General features: G+C 40.6%; 1 long non-coding RNA gene across 1 annotated transcript; it reads right to left on the bottom strand.

Moving 5' to 3' along the window:
* Positions 1-11,851: 11,851 nt before the first annotated feature.
* Positions 11,852-14,785, bottom strand: LOC118109896. The gene is made up of 3 exons (XR_004696869.2): positions 14,283-14,785; positions 12,563-12,681; positions 11,852-12,363 (listed from the first exon to the last, which is right to left on the bottom strand). It is a non-coding gene; the product is annotated as an uncharacterized LOC118109896 (long non-coding RNA).
* Between the last annotated feature and the right edge of the window lie 820 nt (positions 14,786-15,605).

Raw genomic sequence — 15,605 nt, 5'->3', positions numbered from 1 at the left:
GGTTTCTGCTTACCTTTTATTTTGGCGCCTTGTGAGTATGTGGAGAATCGATCGGAGCGGCCTCGACCTTTGGGTCTCCGATCTTTCTGGTCAAAACTTCTCTTCGGGATCACATCGGGGTCACCAAGTTTTGTCGTGTTCTTTTGTCCCGAGATATGAGAAGAGCTGGTCTCGGTTTGGTTCAACAAGTATTTATTTAGAAGCAATGAAAAGGTACAGCATAGCTATGGGCACTCAATACACAGCCTCGGCCAAATCAGTAGTACGGGGTAGTCAAGAGTCGCCCCAAACGGACGGCGGGTGCAGTACTTATAATAGTAGGTAGAACTTCATTGGTCAATAACGAGGGGGAGTCACCGTGGTTTAGACCTGGCTCTCCCTTGCTGGTGCGCAGGCGTGGTCCCAGCCTCTTGGCACTGGAATCCGCGAATGATGAGGAGCCGCTCCTGGTTTCGCCCCTCCTTTGACATTCTGACAGTGTTTGGTTTTGTGTATTAAAAACAAGCCTTTATCCGGCTGAAGCTTTGTGAGTCTTCAGTAGTTTTGCAGATACGGTGTTTTTGTTCATTGGAGTGAGGAACATTGTGTTCCTGCTTTATCGGCTGTATGTTCTGTGTGCGTAAGCATGCGCATTTTTCAGACAAGACAACGCCTTTCCTATCTGCCCTTCAGAACCTGGGGCAGCTACTTGAATTCTTTCTAAGGCATAGGTCACATTTTTTTATGAGCACAGTGCATTCATGTATGTGTGATGTTGAATAAAGCTAAGGGAATACTGTAATATATATAAAGGTTAGGTATGAGAACCTAAGTTTTAAGTACAGTGTATTGTATGCCACGGATTACAGTCTCCACACTACAACCAACAGAATTTGGGGAGCTTACCATCCGTCCGCTGTCATATGTTTATAAATCACAACAGTCTTTTCTTTTTCTTCTTCTTCTTCTAATAAAAATAAAAATAACTAGAAAGATTCCTCATTACAAATTTGGAATGTGTGCAGTTTGCTTCCTGCCAGGGTCAAGAGACTGTTTCAGTTTGAGAGAGAGAGACACAGACTGGCTGTTTTAAAAGAGAGAGAGTGACAGACTGGCCGGTTTGAGAGAGATAGAATGAGATCCAGAGGTCCAGAGACACAGACTGGCTGGTTTAAGAGAGAGAGAGAGAGCGAGAGCGAGAGCAAGCGAGCAAACAAGCAGTGCTTTATTTTGTCAATAAAATAAGGAGACAGTAATCAATTAACTAAACTTTACACTAGGCGCAATGCATTGCAGGGCGCAACGAGACCTATAAATAAACCTGCGGAATTACGTCGAATCGTGTGCTATGACTTTTCTAAGACTTTCGTCCAACGGTTTGCGAACAAATCACGATAAAACGGCCGAAAACGTACAATGGGAGTAAAGCTCGCTCTATCAAAAGAGCGAGAGTTCCGAAAATGACTGTTTATAGGCCCTTTCTCCTTCACTAAAACTGCTCTCAAATCCACAAACGGAGGTTCTCAGACATGAATTTTAGATCAAATAGAAGTTGAAGAAGTTTCCTTCGCAGACATGTCACTCTCAAATCTCTCGGACCTGTGCTTCCATCCGCCACGAGAAATCGAGGAATTATTTCCGGCGCCGACTCCCATCCGGCTCCCACTACTTCAAAGATGTTAATCAACACTATTTGTAGTACGGTGGGTAGAGCAGAGGGACAGAGACTCAGAGGTGATGAGGTCAAGTCCAGGTGAGGGCAAAACTTTAACATTGTTATTTTCTTTGTCTGATGATTTGAACAACAATGTAATTGGATCAGTGGTTGAGACGCTGACTCAGTGATCCACTGGTCGTGACTTCAAAACCAACTGAAGCCAAAAATATATATTTTTTCTTACATGTACAATTGCACTCAACTTCAATATTGACTCATCGTTATAGCGCCACCTACTGGTCAGTGTGAAAATGAAGTGTGAGCAATCGACCCCAAAATTCTGTCACATGATCAGAGTCAAGGACTGATCAAGTCAAGGCTATCACTATCACTGCATACACACTAATAGTGATAGCGCCATCTAGTGGTCAGTGTGAAAATTAAGTTTGAGCAATTGGTCCCAAATTGCACACACTTCATCAGATTCCTGACCTGAACAGATATATTAGTGTGTATGCAGTGATAGTGATAGCGCCACCTACTGGTCAGTGTGAAAATGAAGTGTGAGCAATCAACCCCAAAATTCTGTCACATGATCAGTGACCTGACCTGAAGAGACCTATGAGCGTATGCAGTGTTAGTGATAGCGCCACCTACTGATCAAGTCTCTCTCTCTTAAACCAGCCAGTCTGTCCTCTCTCTTAAACCAGCCAGCCTCTCTCTCTCTCTCTCTCTCTCTCTCTCTCTCTCAAACTGGTACATTTTCTCTCTCTCTCAATCTGGTACATTTTCTCTCTCTCTCTTAAAGCAACCAGTCTGTGTCTCTCTCTCTCTTCCCCCCAAAAAAACAAAGAGTCTCTGTTGCGCCGGCAGCAAGCAAGGCACCCATTTGAAATTTCTCGGCAGGAGGAATTTTCTAGTTTATATTATTATGCAGACGATAAGGCAAAGGGACTCCGGGGAAGAAGTCAAGTCAGTAACATGTATTGATGAGATATGAATGAAGCCTGTACCAGCTCTAACTATAAGCTTTATCGAAAAGGAAGGTTTTAAGCCTACTCTTAAACGTACAGATGGTGTCTGCCTCCCAAACTGAAAGTGGGAGATGATTCAACAGGAGAGGAGCTTGATAGCTGAAAGCTCTGGCTCCTACTCTACTTTTAGAGACTTTAGGGATGACAAGTAAGCCTGAATTGTGGGAGCGCAGTGCTCTAATGGGTTGATAAGGTACTATCAGCTCTTTGAGGTATAATGGTGCCGTATTATTAAGGGCCTTGAAGGTGAGGAGGAGAATTTTTAATTCTATTCTAGATTTAACCGGAAGCCAGTGTAGCGAAGCTAATATAGGACAATTGTGGTCTCTTTTCTTGGTTCTTGTCAGGACACGTGCTGCAGCATTTTGGACAAGCTGCAGAGTCTTTAACGACTTACTGCTGGAGCCTGATAATAAGGAATTACAATAATCAAGTCTGGATGTAACAAAGGCATGGACTAGTTTTTCTGCATCTTTTTCAGAAAGGACATGTCAGATTTTTTACATATTACGCAAGTGGAAGAAGGCGGTCCTAGAAATTTGTTTTAAGTGAGAATTAAAGGATCTCTGTTTTATCTGAGTTTAATAAGACAAAATTGCGGGTCATCCAGGTTTTTATGTCCTTGAGACATGCTTGGAGTTTAGTAAATTGATTACATTGTTCAGGTTTTATTGACAAGTATATCTGGGTGTCATCCGCATAGCAGTGGAAATTTACAGTGTGTCCTGATAATGTTTCCTAGTGGAAGCATATATAATGAGAATAAAATTGGGCCGGGCACAGAGCCCTGTGGAACATTAATTTGCACGAATTGGAATCGATCTGAAAAATATGATTTAAACCAGTATAGGGCGGTTCCTTTAATGCTAGTTAACTGTTCCAGTCTCTGTAATAAAATGTGATGGTCAATAGTGTTGAATGCTGCACTAAGATCTAACAGAACGAGGACGGACACAAATCCCTGATCTGAAGCTATTAGAAGGTCATTAGTGACTTTAACCAAGGCTGTCTCCGTGCTGTGATTTGCTCTAAACCCCGACTGAAAGTCTTCATATACATTACTTTCCTGGAGAAACTCACACAGCTGATTGGCTACAACTTTTTCAAGGATTTTAGACAGGAAGGGGAGGTTGGATATCGGTCTGTAGTTGGCTAAAACCTGCGGGTGTAGGGTGGATTTTTTGAGAAGGGGTTTGATTACAGCTAGCTTAAAGGACTGTGGTACCTATCCTGATGATAACTAGAGATTAATTGTGTCCAGTAACGTACTATCAATTAGGGTCAGAATTTCTTTAAGTAATTTTGTAGGGTTGGGATCTAAGATACAAGTTATTGGTTTAGAACAGGGGTCAGCAACCTAAGACACGCGGAGCCATAATCATTGGCACACTTATTAAAGAAATGTTCAAAGGTTTTGATGTCACGCAGCCTGTATTATTTAGCTTGATTGATGTTAACACCTCCCAGCCACTAGGTGCCAGTAATGCGCAGCCGTTCAGGTGTATTGGTGATGGCATGCCCGCTAGCTAAAAAACTGAAGGCATGGGCATTTCAGCCCTCATGGGAAGAAGACTGTGGCTTTGTTTTTCATAAGGACCGTGCTGTGTGCACGTTTGAAAATGTTGTGTGCCGAACGTCCAGTGTTAAGCGCCACTTTGAGACAAAGCACAAAAGAAGTTTCAAAGATCAGGCAGACAAGGGAGAATCCATCAAACGTGCAGTGTCCAGGTATGAGAAGCCAACTCTCTCAAAGTCTTTGAAGCAAGCTTTTGCAATTCTGAATATGAGTGTGGTTGGTGGGGTTAATGACAAACTTATTATTGCAATCATAATGAGATAAACATGTTTCTTTAAAGTGTTGTTCTATATATAGCCAATATGGATGGAATAAAATGACATGTCTGTTGGAAATATTAATGTGGTTCAATAATAAAACTTAATATAAAAAATGTTGATATGGCACACTAATTAACGAGAACATTTTACATTGGCACTTATTGTCAAAAAGGTTGCCGACCCCTGGTTTAGAACATGAGATTATTTTTGTCAGCTGATCAAGAGTGATCAGAGAGAAGCTGTCTAAATAATTGGTAAGATTCTAAGCAGTTTCTGAGATTTCTGTTCTTGATGGTGTATTAGTGCCAATTGAGGGCAGGAGATGGTTGATTTTATTTCAAACAGTTAGAATTTATCATGAAAGAAGTTCATAAAGATATTGCTATTTAGGGATCGAGGAATACTGGGTTCGGTGGAGGTGTGACTCTCTGTCAGCCTGGCTACAGTGCTGAAGAGAAACCTGGGGTTGTTTTTATTTTCTTCTATTCATTTGGAGTAGTAGGCAGCTCTTGCTTTGTGGAGGGCCTTCTTATATGCTTTAACACTATTTTTCCAGGCTAGGAGATTTTCAACACGATTGCTGGAGCGCCACTTCTTTTCTAGTTTTCGTGACGCTTGTTTTAATTCATGTGTCTTGGAATTATACCACGGAGCTAATTTACTACGTTTTACACGTTTCTTTTTTAGAGGCGCTATTGAGTCTAATGTTAATCGTAATGACTTTACAGAGCTATCGACAAGATGGTCAATCTCAGTGGAGCTAGGGTTTTTAATGAATTTGTTGGTTATATCGACGGATAATACGGGTTTAAATGTAATTGACACAAATTCCAGCTCACGCATGGGAGAGCGAGCGGTCGCGCCCGAGCAACTGCTGCAGCCTCCCAGTCCCAACGATCCAGACAAATGCCACATGTGAGTGAATCGCGGGCTGACCAGCGCGGAGAAATGCTTGTCCCGTGTGAACAGCCAGGCGGCTGCGTGCTTGGGAACGGCGCTGCGCTGCCTCGCAGCCTCGCTGCCTCCGGTGTAAACCCGGCGTAACGAGTGTGGGGGGGGGACGGGGACGGGGATGGGGACGGGGGACGGGGACGGGGGTGAGGTGGGGGGTCGGCCAAGGTCATGTAGGGAGACTTCCAGTGCCTTGTTACGACACAAAACCCAGGAAGCTCAATCAAGTCGCTCAAGCATGACGTTTCTGACTTAGAGGAACCATAACAAAACGCACAAGTGTTTTTTTCCCAGAGTTTTTGGGTTGGTAGACATGCCAGATACCCACATTAATGTGTAGAAGCACTAACAAAGTGGAATTTGCATGCTATGTCCCCTTTAAATTTAGCTACAGCACTATCAGATCTAGAAAAGGAGTTTTTTATTAGTGGCATATATTATGATAATGAAAGATCAAAGGTTATTAAATTATGGTCTGATAGAATCGGATTACGTGGAAGAACTGTTAGATGTTCAATTTTGACACCGTATGATATTACAAGGTCAAGTGTGTGGTTACAACAATGAGTAGGTTGGTGTACACACTGACTGAAACCAATTGAGTCTAGTACTGAAATAAATGCTCATCATTATTATTGTCAACATGAATATTAAAGTCACCGACAATAATAATTTTATCGGTTTTTAGGACTAGGCTTGATAAAAACTCAGGGAATTCCGTTAAAAATTCAGAATAAGCCCCAGGGGCACGGTAAACTACAGCAAATATGATTGGCTGTTGGTATTTCTTGGATGGGTGTGGAAGACTAAGAACAAGACTTTCAAATGAGTTGGAGCTTAGTTTAGGTTTAGGATTAATTGATAGACTGGAGTTAAAAATAGCAGCAACTCCACCTCCTCGGCCAAATTCTCTGGGAACATGTGAATTTACATGACTGGGGGGAGTAGATTCATTTAGACTGACATATTCATCAGGATGCAGCCAGGTCTCAGTGAGGGACAATACTTTTTTTTTTTTATCTGAGACTAGTTCATTAACTAAAATAGCCTTTGATGATAATGATCTTATGTTTAAAAGTCCACATTTAAAAGTCTTTGTTTCTTGAGTTGTTGCAGAGGTTGTGTTAATTTGTATTAGTTTTTTGTTTAGAATTCTCCCTCTGTTATTGTTTGATTTACATAATTTAATGGGACGGTGGACAGACACAATCTCTATGGGTTTGTGGTTGTGTGACTGATCCAGAGGGAGCGCAGAGAAGTGTGTAGCACTGCAGCTCTGCTTCCTGGTCCAAACTCTGGGTTGTCATTTTATAGACTGAGTAATATTCCTAGATAAGAGAGCTGCTCCATCCCAAGTGGGATGAACGCCGTCTCTCCTAACAAGACCAGGTTTCCTCCAAAAAGTTTGCCATTTATCTACAAAGCCCACACCATTTACAGGACACCACCTCGACAGCTAGCGGTTAAAAGACAACATGCGGCTAAACATGTCATCACCTGTTGTGTTAGGAAGAGGTCCAGAGAAAACTATAGTGTCCAACATCGTTTTTTGCAAAAGCACACACGACTCAACATTAACTTTAGTGACCTCCGACATACGAAGCTTGGAGCCGTTGCTGCTTACGTGAATTACGATCTTACTTTATTTACGTTTAGCTTAAGCCAGCAGCTTCAGTTTGGATTCGACCATAGTCAATTGCATGCCAGGGGCTAGAGCAGGTGACATACCTGCTCTAGCTCCTGGCATGCAATTGACTATGGTTGCTGGTGTCGCTAACCTCGTGTTTCTCAGGACCAAGTCGCCAATGACCAGAGTTTGCTTCTCAACGGGGCGTCGTTGAGTGGCAAGAATCTGTTTGAAATGTGAGCTGGTTGGTCTTTAATCGTGGGCTTTTTAAAGATAGCGCTATGCCCCCTCCGGACAGTCAGCCAGCCGCCCTGGGCTCCCGGCTGCACGGGACAAGTCAAGGGACTGCTAGCGGAGGCTAAGCTAGGTGGCTCCGCATCAGAGGGACAAAAGAAGACCCTCCATCAGTCACTAACAGGTAACGTTATGAGTGTAGTTATCAGCTCAAGTACCTGATTCCCTGTCTGTCCGCCATTCCAAAGCATAAGGCTCAGCCCCGCCTTTCGTGAAGCACCTCTGTATCACTGAAGGCTGGGCTGAGGCTACAGTGAACCAGGTGAAGTACAGTACTGGAAAAATTAGAAAAATTAAATTCCTAAGGAATAAAATTGGAATGGGATTACAGAGGACAATTGTCAGACCTAATAGCCATCCCCACAGAGTTTCCATGCTTTGTTTCTTATATCATCGGTGATAATGTCATAGTTGTTCACAGGAGACAAATTCTGTAATTGCTAAAAGTTCCACTACTGTTACTGGTGGTCCAAAAGCTGAAAGAGACCCATTCAGAGAAGAAAGCTGGCTAACCACAGCCTTTGTTTTGAGGCCATTGCACTGATGAAGCATACAGCTGATGAAGCAGTTGTAAAGGAGAAGATGAGGCAGACCTTTGCCTATCGCCAAAAGATGGTTCTTGACCCAGTGAAGTCCTCTGAAATATTCGCAGCGTTTCCAAGATTCTTGGACATAGCACACCATAACATTTACTATTCTGTCTTGACTTATTCTATCCTGTGTACAGATTGAGCAAGATTTCAGTCTGATGCTGCCTCTGCATACTTACTGGAGAAGTGGCCTACTGTTTACAAGCAGAAAGTCCTTGAACAAAACCGTGGTCTCACACAGACAGGCGAGCTTTAAGACCTAGTTCAAAATACCGAATCCACATTGGAAATAGAAAATGGTACGCTGCAATAAAAGAATTATAATTACACTAATTGTTAGCTTTCAGTGGAAATATGTGCATTCATTTTTACTTGAATTTTGAGGATGGGACAGTGACATGTCATCCATTTTGATCATTGTCCACCTTCTACCACCATCACCCCAAGAGACCAGGAAAACTCTCACCCAGACAAGCCTGTGACCATCTTGTGAAGTTCATCAAGGCGAGTTTACAGTTCAGAGAAATTACAAGAAAAAATCTTTATCTGTAATTTTGAACAGTTTCTCAAACTGTGTGAAATGTGACTTATTGCAATTCCATACTAAAACAGTTCTTGTGTTACAGACTGGGACCAGCATCCAGGGGCATCTGGACAGCATCATGGAAAGCCTTCAGCCCTATCTGCTTGCTGTGGGGACCCAGAAGAGTTTGATTCACAAGCTCTTCATGTGATTGACAAACATGCAATACCTTGTAAGTAATCAGACTCTCTTGCCAGTTTCGATGAGCTTTTCAAAGCTCATTTTGTCATCGGTACCTCATACAACCAGGATCTGTTAAATGTGTCCAACTTCTTGCAAACCACCATTTATGAAATCGATGTTGGTACCACTAAGGTGAATCCTAGGGTTTCAGAGTTGAGGGCTCGGATGCTGCATTGAGTTCATACAGAGATATTATGTTTTGTTTGCAAAAGCCCTCAGGCAAATGCCAATTCCCTGACTAAGCACTTGAAGTTGATCCAGGGACTTTGTTCAGGAAAGACCCTGCATCTTAAATGTGGTCAGGCTGGTTATTCACAAGTTTATGGCACTTTTTCTGGGTTTAGAAAGCATCTCAATAAAGCACACAGACCTTGTTCTGATCCTGGTGAAGCCTCATCTAAACCTGAAGCGTTAACAAGTCATGTTGAAGTCTTGCCATCAACAAGTTCACACTCAGTTCTTGTCAATTAGAGTCTTGTAGGCAGTTGCGCGGCAACAATAGCTGAACTTGGAAAGTGGCCGGTGTCAGTGAAACAACCATTAACTCTTTGATCATTTCCATGGAAGAGATTGTCGATGAGATCCATAATTGAGCAAATGAATCTGTGAAAAGTTGTCTATCTTTACAGGAGCCTGTCAAAAGTGACATTGAGGATAAAATTGATCAGTGTTTTAAAATTGATCAGTGTTTTTGGTGAATTAAATTCTGAAAGTAAAAGAAGACAGTATTTTACAGAGAAGTGGGGAAGGCTAGACCCAGAGGAAGTTGTTCTTGGTACAAGATTTGATACTCTGCGCAATATGATCAGGTTGTTGTTACAGATAAATTTGTTTACATTCCAATTTTGAAAACATTACAGTTTATTTGCAAACATCCTAATATACAAGAGATGATGCAGACTAATTCCAGTTCTAAAGAAAATCTTCTTTATGATTTGTGTGATGGAGATCTTTCAACACAAGTATGCATTTCAAATTCAGCTTTTCTATGATGATTTCGAAACTGCAAATCCTCTGGGATCAAAACAGGGAATACATAAGTTAGGAGCAATTTATTTCACCTAGCGTAATTTTTCTCCAAAGTACAACTCAAGTTTGCTTAATTTTCATTTTGTCGTTTTTATTTAAGCCCAAGACATCAAAAGGTATGGCTTTTCAAAAATACTTGATCCACTTGTGCAGGATATTAAAATACTGGCGAGAGACAGAATTAGGTTCCCTTATATGATCAGCCAGTGTTTGGAACTATAGTCCAAGTAACAGGATACAACCTTGGTCTTCATTGTTTATTCGGATTTGTAGAATCATTCAGTGCCAGATATTGTTGCCGCTTTTGTCTCGCCGAAAAAGAGGACTTTCAGACCCAATTTAATGAAAATTCACCAATCATAGTTATGTGAACTCAAGCACTACATGCAAAACACTGCCAAAAAATGGAAACAAATCCTACTCTTCCATATGTGATGGGTGTTAAACGCTCTTGTCCAAATGATATGTCAAAGGGTATTGCTACTTTTTTAAAACACTTGATTGCAGAACACCATAGGTTATTCAAACATTTGTGTCCAAACAAGAAGCTGCTTCCAAAGCGTCATTCGCAAAGTGTGAGCCGCGGCCCCCTGGTGGGCCGTGAAGCCACTGCAGGTGGGCCGTGAGAGGTCATCAGAAAATGCATAAATAAAAAAGTTTCAGATTTTTAAGTAAGCAATAAATTACCACAAAACATTTGTGGTTGATTAAAAAAAGTATTAATCATCACAGTTAATGAAACAAAGCCATGAGAATTCTTTTTTTTTAGTAGTAATTTTAATACAATTGTACACATAATGCACAATATTCTATATTGAGTAAATTAAAACTCCATATTAAGTTAATTTCAATTCTATATTGAGTGAAATAAACCTCCGGGTTGAGTTAATTTAAATTCTATATTGAGTAAAACAAAACTCTACATTGAGTGAAAAGTACTCTATATTGAGTGAAATGGCAATAGAGTCGTTTTCTTTTTACACTACATAGAGTAAACTGGCTGCATCTACTCTGTGCATAGCTGCCTTAATTTGGCTCCACTGTACCCTGTGGCCTAAGGACCTCAGTTTTCCCATGACTAACCTGTAGCCAATATGGGGCATCTGAGCTAAAGTGTCAAGCTCCTGGTCTGACATTTTATTGTAATCATTCAAATTGAGCCATACTTAAAATATTCTGGTTCCAAAGGAAGGAGTGGAGTGTGCAGTTTTCCACTCCTTCCTTTGGAACCAGGAAAACAACTCTATTGCCATTTGATGGAATCATTTTTGATTCCATCAAATTCTATTTAACATTTCGGCATTTATTGTCCTCTTAAAGGGGATGTGTGACTGGGTGGCTTTCAAGGCTTGTGACTATTATGAAACATTGAAGTGCCCCTTAACACTGTTTCTAACTCAAAAAGTGACATACTGCTTGTTTTCCAAATTACTTTTTCCACAACAGAATCGAACGGCTGTGGCGTGTTGTGTGGACAGCAGTAACTAGCACATATTATGATGTCCTGCACACACATGAAGAAGAGGAACTACTGGATATCTCAAACACACTGCACATCTTCCTGGTGCACTATGTGTTCCTACCCCGTCTCTGCAGGGACCTTCACACCTTCACTGAAGGATGGAACCATCACCCACCCCTCAGGAGTTGTGGCAGTTGGGCCTGCTGCAAAACAGCACAGATTAGGCTGAGAATGTTGAGGTACACACTTACTGCTTACACTGCTATTTGAATGTTAGGATCTGCAAGAACTTGACATAGACTGGGAGAGTGCCCTTTACCATGATGAGGCCCTACCAGAATCTGGGGTTGTTCTTCCAGAACTTCCCACGCCCCTAAATGAGCAAGATATGACAGAACTACAAGCTGCTGTGGACCCTACAGAGCTGTCAGACTCCCATGGTCGAGACATTTACTGTCGTTGTCTTCAAATCATTCAGTGAGCAACTGTCATGTTGGTAAGTCTGAGCACCAACTGCTTTGCCATATACTGTACATGTAGACATATGAAAAAGACCAAGTCACAGTTTGTAGAATTGAACAAACATCTTTATATTTAGAATTGAGGTGTTATTTTTAAATGTTTTTCCATCTGTGGCAGTGTTTCTCCTTAAAACTTTTTCAACTATTTGTCATACAGTGAATGACAATTGAACATTACATTTCATTAAACTTGAACTACTGAAATGAAAACACATTGACGGATAAACAAGGTTGTACATTTACATTCCCTACCAAACCAGCCACAACAGTTGTATGAACAACTTATTAATCTACACCCTTGAGAATTCTTGTCCCAGGTGGAATTCCTCTACCAGAATTACTTTAAAGTGATCTCTGATCTATGTGATCTATGATCTATGATCTCATATGTTGAACAGAGAAGGTGATGGTGCTAGTGCAAGCTGCCACAGATGGATAGCATATCCTGTGTTCCCCAAAATCTGACTGGCAGTGATGATTGAACTTTACATTCACTTTGAAACATCTCTTGTCTTCTTGCAGGACTGGAACATGGCCTTGCCCTGTAATCCACTGCAGAAATGATTTTGGAGACAATGAGGGAAGTGCAGCTTTCTCCATCCCTGATTCAGTTTCATCTGAAATAAGAGGCAATTCAGATCGATTGTAACATTTTAAGTACTGCACGATATGGAATTTTTTCAGGTGATACAGATTACAGCTGACAAGATATTGTAAATATGTAATATATTCTAGAACCTGTTATATTTGATTTATTTGATTTTGTGAACCAATAAAGTTGGTGAATTTCAGTCACAAAACAGCAAATTATTTTACCTTGCTCCAGTTCCTGGATGAAATCCTGCAGATGATTCAGTCATTTCCACCTGTTCCTTGTTTGTGCCTCTCTCGCTGAATTGTGCTTGGCACACAGAGATGACGAAATCTGCATCAGCCTGTCAAATGAAAGCAGATGACCCATTAGCACAATCCAGTTTTCAGTGTATATATGAAGATTCAATATAAAAACAACCTCATACCAAAACCTCTTGAGAATAATCCATTGTTTTGGACCTTATAAATGCTGTATTATACTGTACATTGCTACAGAGCTCCTTTGGCCTTTACTTTGTCCATCATTCATGAGGTACCTAAGATGTTTAAGCACGTAGACTACATGGGAGGTGTAGCAGTTACCAAAGTCATTGATTTTGTAATTTTGTATCTTTTGAGAGACTGGGGGTGCATCTAACATTGCCTTTTTTTGGTATAATGTTTTAGCATGAAGCAGTACTGTTGAAATCCAGATGGTTTCAGGTGAGTGTCCTATTACCATGTATTTCAACCACACTCAGGTGGGTAAAGTTGTTCATTTTAAAGAGGATTTATCTAAATTGTATTATCCTTCTATTTTGGTAATGTGCACAGTCATATAAAAACACCTACATGTTGCACTGAAAAGTTAATTCTCAGTGTTCAGATTATGTGGCAATGCAGTAATCAATTGATTACTAATAATTTATTAATCAGTTGGTAACATACTTACTTCTAACAAGGATCCTGCCACATCCCCAAGTAATGCTAATGTTTATCTGGTTTGCGATCCCATTTAAGTGATACTCTGGAGATAAGTTCTCCTACCTCCCCTATCCTTATGGTATTTAATGATGTTAAAGTTTCATGTGTAAGAAGTCAGATTTATAGTAAACAAGTAAGTAGAGCACTTGTCACGCATTTAGGACTAACTGAAGCACACAGAGTACACCATTTGAACTCAACTTCTAAGTCATATAGAACTGAAAAAAGACTATCATGATGCAACAGAAAATATGAATCTTAAACTTGTATCTATGCTGCACTTAGTATCATTTCTACCCCTGGCACAAACAAAGGCTGACAAATATCTGGGTAATTGGCCATGATATCACACAAGCCATACAGCTTCTAGCCATGCCTTATCTGCAGCAGAATTGGAAATAGCACTGTTTTTGTAATAAATCACATGAACACACAAACACACATGTAGAAACATTAAAGACAAGCATAAACATGGTTAATCACAGAATACTTAAACTTAAGGATTTCTTGGAGAATGTAAGGTTATTTGGGAATACAATGAAACCAAATTTTGCAGCATTACTCATCATATGTGTAGAGCCATGTATAGCCACCAAATGTTTTTAATCAGCAGTTGGTGTATGGTATTTCATTAACAAAGGCCATTTTACTCCCAAAACATGGGAACCCAGTTGTGGCACAATAGCAGCTAAAGGGAATAAGAAATTGACAGAAAGTCTGGTCAGGCATACGTTTATGCGTAATACAGTGACACAATGACTTTTTCTCAATAGGACGATGGTTAAATCATGTAATGAAAAAGTGATTGTTATAGCTTGACCATGTTGTCAGGTGATGATGCCAAAGTGTAGTGTTGTAGCTTTTATGGTTTTTGAAATCTAGAAACTTTCATGCCAATACACACTCACACACACACACACACACGTACACATTTTTGATTGTGAAACAGTACAATTAAGCACCAGCACCTCTAACATACCGGATTATTTCATCCTTTTTCTCCAAAGTGATTGATCCTGTGTACCCACCATTCAAGATCTCCTCTGTGAGACCTTGAATTGTTGTCTCAGTGGCTTCCTCCACCTGAAATTAAAACCGACAGCTAACAGCTTTTGTGTTGTCAACATAACAATCAAGCTATATTGCTAACTTTTCAAGAATGACACAATTCGAGCTACAGGTATGTTGACTATTGTATGGCCTGCTCCTGATAACAGGATTGTATGAGTGATTAAACCCCCAAACCACTTTTTTCAGCTGAAAACCAGTGTATATGGGTATTTAGTAGTGTTGTTGATAGATTCAGGTCCAAATCTTGACATTTTAGTGCAAAGTATTTGAATTCTACATAGTGTGTTTATAAATATGCATAGCCACTGCCCTCTACTGGTTGAAACCCAGCTATTGCAATGGAATGTTGCTATTGGCTGATCTGGAGGCAGGTGACGTATATGGTTCTCCTTGGGCCAAGCTGGCAGCCATTATTTCTCCAACAGTCCTAAAAAAATGACAAGGGCACAGGTGCTAATTGAAAATTGATTTAAATGGTTAATCACAATGAATTGTTAAGAAAACGATTTAACATTTTTTGTTGTTGCTCGCTGTGATGTACGCAGAGATAAGATAACACCCAACTCTTTAATTCCCCTAAGCTTTACAGATATTGGAGCTCATTGTTTTGGTTTACTGTTTTTATTCACTCTCAGTGCTCTCATAGCGTCATTTTTGGCTGCAGCAGGCAGCTGTTTTGCTCTAAAAAGCTCTAAAAAACCATTGTACAGTACTTGCTCAGCACCAAACAGCAAACAGCCAGTTAGCTGTAGACTAACTGGTGAATATAGTGGAACATTTAGCAGGAAAAGATACAGATATTTCCCTCAGGAGTAGGTGGAGACCAAAAACAGAGCTAAAAGAGACGGAAGTTTGGATTGTGATGCAACAAGTGGACAGAAACATGACTCCAAATGAATGATAATGTTGATATGTATCCACTGTATGTGGAAATGTACAACTGTTTGCTGCCATGTTTGCCATTTCAACTTAAAAGGTGATATGTCAAAGTTGTGTTTACAGCTCGTTTCAGCTGCTCCCAAGTGGAGAATTGCAGGTTTAAATATATTACTAGTAGTCAATGGTTGCCCAGATTAACCTCTTAACAATCCGACGGCCCGCGGGACTGTTAAGCGTCAAACATTGTTATTTACACAACTGCTTCGTATAGCTAGGTTCTGATGCGACATTTCTTTGGAAAGGTAAGATTGTTGTGATTCGATTGATGCAAACCATTTCAAGATACGATCAC

This window comes from Hippoglossus stenolepis, chromosome 5 (genome assembly GCF_022539355.2).
Source record: "Hippoglossus stenolepis isolate QCI-W04-F060 chromosome 5, HSTE1.2, whole genome shotgun sequence".
Classification (NCBI taxonomy): domain Eukaryota; kingdom Metazoa; phylum Chordata; class Actinopteri; order Pleuronectiformes; family Pleuronectidae; genus Hippoglossus; species Hippoglossus stenolepis.
Note: the sequence above shows the minus strand (reverse complement) of the source record. Positions and strands in the feature narration are given on the sequence as shown.